Below are 7,410 nucleotides of genomic sequence, written 5' to 3'. Positions count from 1 at the left end.
GAGGAACTGAGTCCTGTGTATTTATGTTACAGAATATTCTCCCTTCCTGCCCACAGGGAGGATCTGGGGACCTCTCACAGCAGCTCAAACCCCCTCCCTCCTGGCTGTATTTGTATTGCAGATGCAGATCCCCAGAAGAGAGGCCCTGGACTGCCTGGGGTCACAGTCCCTGCTGCTGTCACCTCCTGGACAGTAGGGTTGAAGAAGGACCCTGCCACTATCCTCAACACCCATCCATCCCTTGCCACTGTTGATGCCTGAGCTCCACAGACACAGGTAAATTATGTCAAAGCACTGACCTGGACCACCAGGCACCAGCACACAGGTGGGATGGCCCTGCTCAGGGATACAGGGCCATTCCAAGGCACTTCTAAATGTTCCTCCCTTCAGGATAATCAAAAACTCCCCTTCATTTGTTCAGCTGAATCCTTTGCTGACATTCCCGGTGACCCCCATCTGCCACCCATCAAAAGCAAAGCTTTTCCCAAGCAAATTTACTTGACCCTCAAAAAACCCCCGGTCTGGGATTGCCTGTTGCAGTGCAACCAGGGACCAGCACAGCTCAGCCCACGGGACAGGCACATGGAGCAGCACTCCTGAGGGAACAGCAAAGATCCCCTCTGCAATCCCAGCTGTCCTGAACCTTTGGAATGTGAGCAGAGCCTGTACCTGCCCAGCCTTGCCATGTCCTGCTCTCCTTCCCCACACAGCACCTCGACAGCACCAGGACCATGGTTTGTCTCGTTCTTCTCCAGCCCTGCCAAACCTGCAGCTCTCCCCAGCACACACAGAGTGCTGAGGGGTGTTTACATGCCCTCCTGTCTCCAAGGAGCTCCCCAGGCTCACACAAAGCCTCTCCTCTCCATGTCTTTATTGTAAAAGGCTTTTAAGAGACAAGCAGGACAGTAACAAATGCAGTGTCTCCCTCACTAGAGCAGGCAGGCTCACAGCTGGGGGGGAAAGAGTCCTCGGGGACAGGGCTTTCAAAATAATAATAAATAAATTATAGTAAAGAGTCTCTGTGGGACTCCCAGGCCAGGGGAGTCCCCCCCAAGCAACTCCCAGAGGGTTGGAGGCTCACTGGCTGCAGAAATCACTCCTAACACTCAAACCCAGCAGATCCAACCCACCCCATCCTGCGGCACAAGGCACTAGAAGAGAGACCCCGGATAAACACGATCCCACACGGATCCAAACCCCCACAGCGGGCACGGGGGACATACAGACCCTCATCTCCTCCAGGTGCCAGGAGCTGGCTCCCTGGTGATACCCAGGCACCTGCAGAGTCACCCCCCATCCTTCCCTCCCCCGGGGAAGGAGCAGTGCTGCAAACTGAATGGAGAAGCCACCCGAGCACTCACGTGTGAGCCCTGGCTCTCCCAGCTGCTCCATGGCTCCCAGCAGGGTCAGGATCCTCTCCAAGCACCAGCCTTCTGTGCTCCAGCTGTGATTTAGCTGCCACCAGCCTTTGACTGTGGCACCACTGTAGAGGAGGGGGGAAAAAATAAAACAAAACCAGTATATAAATGTCCCAAGGGAGCAGAGATCCAGTCTGGGGAGTTACAAATTAAATTGTAAGCTGGGAAGAGATGGTGGCCCCGTCCTCCCCTGGCTCCCAACAGCAAAGAATCAACTCCTCCTAACTTCCCTCCTCACATTCCAACCCCTGGGACTGACCTTAACCTGCAGTTTTGTTCAAGTCTCCAGCAAACTGCCCATTCAGCTGGTTGGCCTGGGAGTTAATGACTTTCTTTTAAAATTTAACACAGTTCTCCATCACAAATTTCAGTCTGCCAGCACTGGGATCTGCCTTTAGCTGCATATTCAAATCCAAGCACGTGCCTGGACAGTTATTCCAGGCAAAAGGGTAACAAACACACAGAGAAAACCCACGAGGTTGAAGCTGCCTTAGAAACTAAAGAAACTAAATCAGACTGGGAAAAATTATCTGGCTTTCCAAATAGTAAGAGGATTGGAAGAAAGAGGGTTTGGGCTATTTCTGGGCAATCCTGAGGGCAGATTTCTGGGATTAGCAGAGTCTGCCATATAGGGCAGACACACAGACCACAGCACTCTCCCAGCAGCAGGATTGCTGCAGCCCCCTCTTCCCCAGGGTCCAGCTGAGGTGCTCTGACACCACCTCGAGCACAGCTGAACCATTCCCTGGAAAACACCAATGAGGGACCCAACAAAACTGCAGACTGGCTGATAACCAAATCCTTTTCCAGCCTGGGACCCAAGGAAGGTTCCTCCTCCCGACAGGGTATCCTCAGAGACACCACACCTTCTCTGCTCACATCCCACAGCCTGAGCATCCTGTTGGAGCCCAAACCTGCCAGACAGCCGTGGCACCCCCAGCAGCACCCTCAGCATGGTCTTTGCTGCTGCCTTGGCCAACCTGCAGCTCTGCTGGCATCTGCTTTTGGGGCAGATGCACTTGGGACTCCACATTCCTGGAAAATTGCCCCTCCCAGCCCAGAGAGAGCATTGCATTGGGGGTTAAACGAGTACAGACCCATCATTAACAAACACCTCGTGGGCTGCTCCTGCCCTCTGCCCACTGCACAAAGCCACCCACCCCCTTCCACAGCATCCCCACAGCCAGCACAGGATCCCAACAGGGCCCTCAGGTCAGCACTGCTGCTTTGGTGAGATATCAGAGTCTGAGCCACGTCCAGAGTCTCACAAGAACTTTGCATCTCTGTAGGACTTGACGTGTTTGGCGTTTTGCACCCGTAGTTTTGGGCAACAAACCCTTCTCCAAATCTCTCTCTCTGCCCCTTCCCCAAAAAATTAACAGTCTGAACATGTGAAGGGGCCAACCCACAGCGATTCTTGGGCTCTGCACTGGTGAGGCAGTGCTGTAAGACCTCAGGATGCCCCTGGCTTGAAGCACAGTGAGTGCTCCCAGGGCAGGCAGAGGCTCTGGGACAAACCCTGTGAGAGCAGGAGCTGGGACAGACCTGGGCTGCTCCCCAGGAATGCAGAGCACAGACCAGCCTGAGTGCACAAGGAATTGTTCCTGTGCCCATCCTTTGGCAGGGCCAAGCTTGCTGAACTCTGAAAACAGTTCATCTTGTCCCTCACCCTTTCCACTCTAAGGCTGAACTGTGACTGAAACTAAAGCAGCTACAAGAATGGTGTGGTTTGTGTTAAAGCTACTGCCTAAACCAGCTCCTCTCCATGAGAGCAGCAGAGAGACAGGTGGGAGAGCAAGAAGCTCTTGTTTTATTTCCATTGAGATTTTCACCTGCCTTGAACACTCTACAGCTGCAGAAACTGCCTGGCTGCTTCCCTTGCCTGCCCTGTGCCTGGTAATGGAGACACAAGGGGTTAATTTGGAAGAGGGATCCCTTAGAGGCCCAGTGATGCTTCCTGGTCACTCCAGAAACATCCTGTACAGAACATCTCCTGCAGGGCCTGGCAGAGCCTCCCACTGTCACCCCCACAGTGAGGAAACAGCAGCTACAGGGGATTCTGACAGAGCAACCCGTGGGTTATCCATCCATGGATTGTGGGCTCCCCATCCCTGGAGTGTCCAAGGCCAGGCTGGACGGGGCTTGGAGCAACCTGGGCTAGTGGAAGGTGTCCCTGCCCATGGCAGGGGGTGGAACTGGGTGAGTTTTCATGTCCCTCCAACCCAACCCATTCTGTGACTGTGATTCTGTTCTCAGGAAAAGAACACAGTCTAATTCACCCTCAGAAGGCTGAGAGGAGACACTGACCCCAGAGCATTAATGGGACACCATAAACTATTTTTTATTTCTTTTTTTGTCCTCCTTTTCTCCTTTTGCCTTGTCTAGCCTGCAGGGTAACAGTAGGCTGGGCACACACCTCACCTAGGAACAATGCCCAAACACCTCAAAATCTCCCCAGCTCAAGACTTTGTCCTTGGTTTTGCATTTCCTTGAGGCACTGGGACTTTTCAGGCCATTTAACACATGCCTGTCTTACACCTTTAACTCAATTAAAAGCACAGCTAATTACAGCAGTACATAAATTCATGGCATCATTCTCCTCCATGTGCTCTGAACCCTTGATGACACTGGGGAAGAGCAGCCCTGTGAGACATTCCAGGTCTCTTAGAGGGTGTCTGATGTGAGCATTCAGTCCTGCTGCAGCATTTTGACAAATGCTGAGTATTAATCCATTGCTGATTTATTTTAATGCAATAAAAATAATATAATAATCAAGCTGGGTCTTTAGTGACACTTCTCATAAAAGAGATCGGTTTCAGTACAGCAAAAGGTCTCTTGGGAATGATACTTTGGCCTTAGAATGGTCAAATGGATCAAGGTAATTAAGTTAAAACAGCTTAAGAAGTTATTGACTGTCACCTGAGCTGAACTCTGTGCTCAGTCTGGAGCTGCAGCAAAGAGCTGAGCTGCTGGGTCAGGTAACTGAGACCTTGTGCCTGGATCCTGCTTCCCAGGGCTCCATCTGGGCCCTGGCACTATCCAGCCTCCCAGTGAGCCACTTTAGCTCACTAATTTCACAGAAAATTAACTATTCCTGGCACTGGCACAGCAAACAGATTCAGCCAGGGCTTATGATGGGGGCAGAGAGAGATCAAGTGCCAGAAATCAGGGAATCCCAGATGGGTTTGGGTTGGAAAGGACCTTAAAACTCATCTCATTTCACCCCTGCCATGGGCTGGGACACCTTCCACCAGCCCAGGTTGCTCCAAGCCCTGTCCAACCTGGCCTTGGACACTTCCAGGGATCCAGGGTCAGCCACAGCTTCTCTAGGCAACCTGTGCCAGGGCCTCCCCACCCTCACAGGGAACAATTTCTTCCTAATATCTGACTAAGTCTCCTCTCCCTCAGTTTAAAGCCATTCCCCTGGTCCTGGGGCACAACAGAAAGGGGTAAGTCACCCTCTTTCTTTACAGAGATCTCCTTTGTCTTCTGGTAAAACCTCACTCTGAGGCTGCACCGAGTTATGAAATCAAATGCACAGAGGTTCTCCTACACTTTTATGTTCAGATTGAGCTAATTTAGTTGAAAGCTGCATCTGAAAAGGCAGCTGCCTCCTTTCCCTCCCCATAACTCCATGATTCTGACTCCCCATTTAGCCCAGGCATGGGAGCAGGCACACAGAGTCTCTCAGGTTAGAAGGGACCCAGAAGGATCATCAAGTCCAACTCCCTGCTCCTTGCAGGACTACAAAAAAAATTTATATGAGTAATTGCATCCTCCAGATGTTTCTTGAGCTCTGGCAGGCTTGGTGCCATGACCACTTCCCCTGAGAATCTGTTCCAGTGACCCACCACTCTCTCAGTGAGGAATCTTTCCAAGAATATTTAAGGATATAAGAATATTCTAAGAAAATAAAAGCAGAGCCATTGGGTGAGACAAAGCTCAGTGTCCTGTTTCATGTCAGGAAGTGATGCCTGGGGGAGAACACAAGAATAGAGGAGGCACATGAGACATTTTCCCAAAATAGCTGCCCAGCCCCAAACCATTTTCAATTGAAGGATTTTCCACTACAGTTGGATCAAATTTACTGTACATTTTGCAGCCATAGAAAGAGTTGGATCCCATTTGGGTGGTGCCACACCATTAGTCCAGCCTTACTGGGCCCCCTTGAAGCCACTTCTGTGGATTAATTTGCATTCTGGATCAATTAGCAGAGCCCAGCCTGATTATTGCATATATTGTTTCACCCTGATTCTATTATCCGTAATCAGGAAGGTTTTCCCTTCCCTCCAAGCTGAAAACACTCACTTTTCACAGTGTTATTAAAGAGCACGAGGTTCATCTGTCCAGGTGAGAGAACGTCTGACCCTGCTGCAGAGTTCAGGCCTGGGAAGCAGGTCTGGCTGAAGCACAGAGCAAACAGGAACAAGATTCATGGTGTCACAAACCCAAATGAGCACTGGGGAAGGTAACACAGAGGTTACCCTACAGCTTTCCTTTGCAAAGCACTTTCCAAAGGGAGTAACAAAGTTAGAGTTAATGCAATAGTCGGCCCACGCAGCTGGAAATAGCTCCTGACCTGGAACACAGGATTTGTCCAAGTGCCTTTCTCAGGTCACACAGGAGAGTCCACTCAATCAGCAGAATTTCAGGCTGGAATTTTTTTGACAGTTAAAACTGCTGAATTAATATATGGTAAAAAAAAGCATCCCAGGAAGATATTTTGAGAATGAAAGTGCTGTTTTTGGAGGCCTTTGTCAGAGATGATCTAACCTTGCAGGGCCTGAGGAAGAGAAGTGTGTGAGTGACACCTACATGGGACACCTACATCCACTGGGAACTGGGCTCCTCACTGCACTGCCTGGCTTGTCTTTATGGAAAGGGAAAACAGAATAGTTCCAGACATTAGCTCTAAGTTAGAGGATTGATGCACTTAAAAATTTATAAACTACAATGACCAAGTAAAAGCTTATTTCCTTTTAAAAATGATGCTGTCAGGTGTTTCAAATTATTAATTATTCCATTAAAAAAAACCCAGACAATCTCCCAGACAAATTTAACCTGGTAAATGCAACCCCCTGTACCACCATCCCACACCAGTCTGGGATGTGTCCCTGCCTTCAGCCTTGTGGACGCTGGGTCTCTTGTTGTTGGTTACACACACTGAGAGCCAACAGGGCATGGCCTGAGCTCTGCCCTGAGCTCTGCCCTGTCCCTCTAGCTCACCCTCAGCCATAACTGGCTCTGCACAGCACTTGGGGTGGATCTGTTCAGCACTAATGGGGGGGAAAGGTGTGAAGTGACTCACAAGGTTAGGAACTCACTGAAGACTTTCAGGCTCAGGAGCTCCCAGATCCTTGTCCCATCAGCTTTAACCCCCCCGGGCTCTCCCCCTCTGTCCTCACTCCCACTCCCAGCCCCCAGAGCCCCCAGAGCCCCCAGGAACTCCCAGTCACTGCAGTGTAGCACTCCTACACCTGCCCCTCTACCTACACCTGTCCCTACACCTACATCTGCCCCATCACATGCACCTACACTTGCTATACCAGCCCTTATCCCTCCCCTTATCCCTAGCTCTGCCCCAACACCTGTCCCTACATCTACAGCCACACCTGCTCCTATTCTTGCCCTTATCCCCTATTCCTTCCCTTATCCCCTATTCCTTCCCTTATCCCCTATTCCTTCCCTTATCCCCTATTCCTTCCCTTCCCCTTAGCCCCTATCTCTATTGCCTTTCCTTTCCCCTGCCCCGAAGCCTCTCCTTATCCCTATCCCTGCCCCTATCCCTACTCCTACCCCTATCCCCATCCCTTACTCTTTCCCTTTCCCCTGCCCCTATCCCTCTCCCTATTCCTGCCCCTGCCTGTCTCCCTGCCACTATCCCTGCCCCAACCCTATCCCTATTCCTGCCTCTACCCCTATTCCTGCCCCACTCCCTCCCTATTCTTGCCCCTGCCCCTATCCCTATTCTCACCCCATCCCTATTCCTGCC

Source organism: Manacus vitellinus, unplaced genomic scaffold (assembly GCF_001715985.3).
Source record: "Manacus vitellinus isolate BGI_N305 unplaced genomic scaffold, ASM171598v3 scaffold_27_pilon, whole genome shotgun sequence".
NCBI lineage: Eukaryota > Metazoa > Chordata > Aves > Passeriformes > Pipridae > Manacus > Manacus vitellinus.
The sequence above is the reverse complement of the archived record's forward strand: the minus strand, read 5'-3'. Positions refer to the sequence as shown.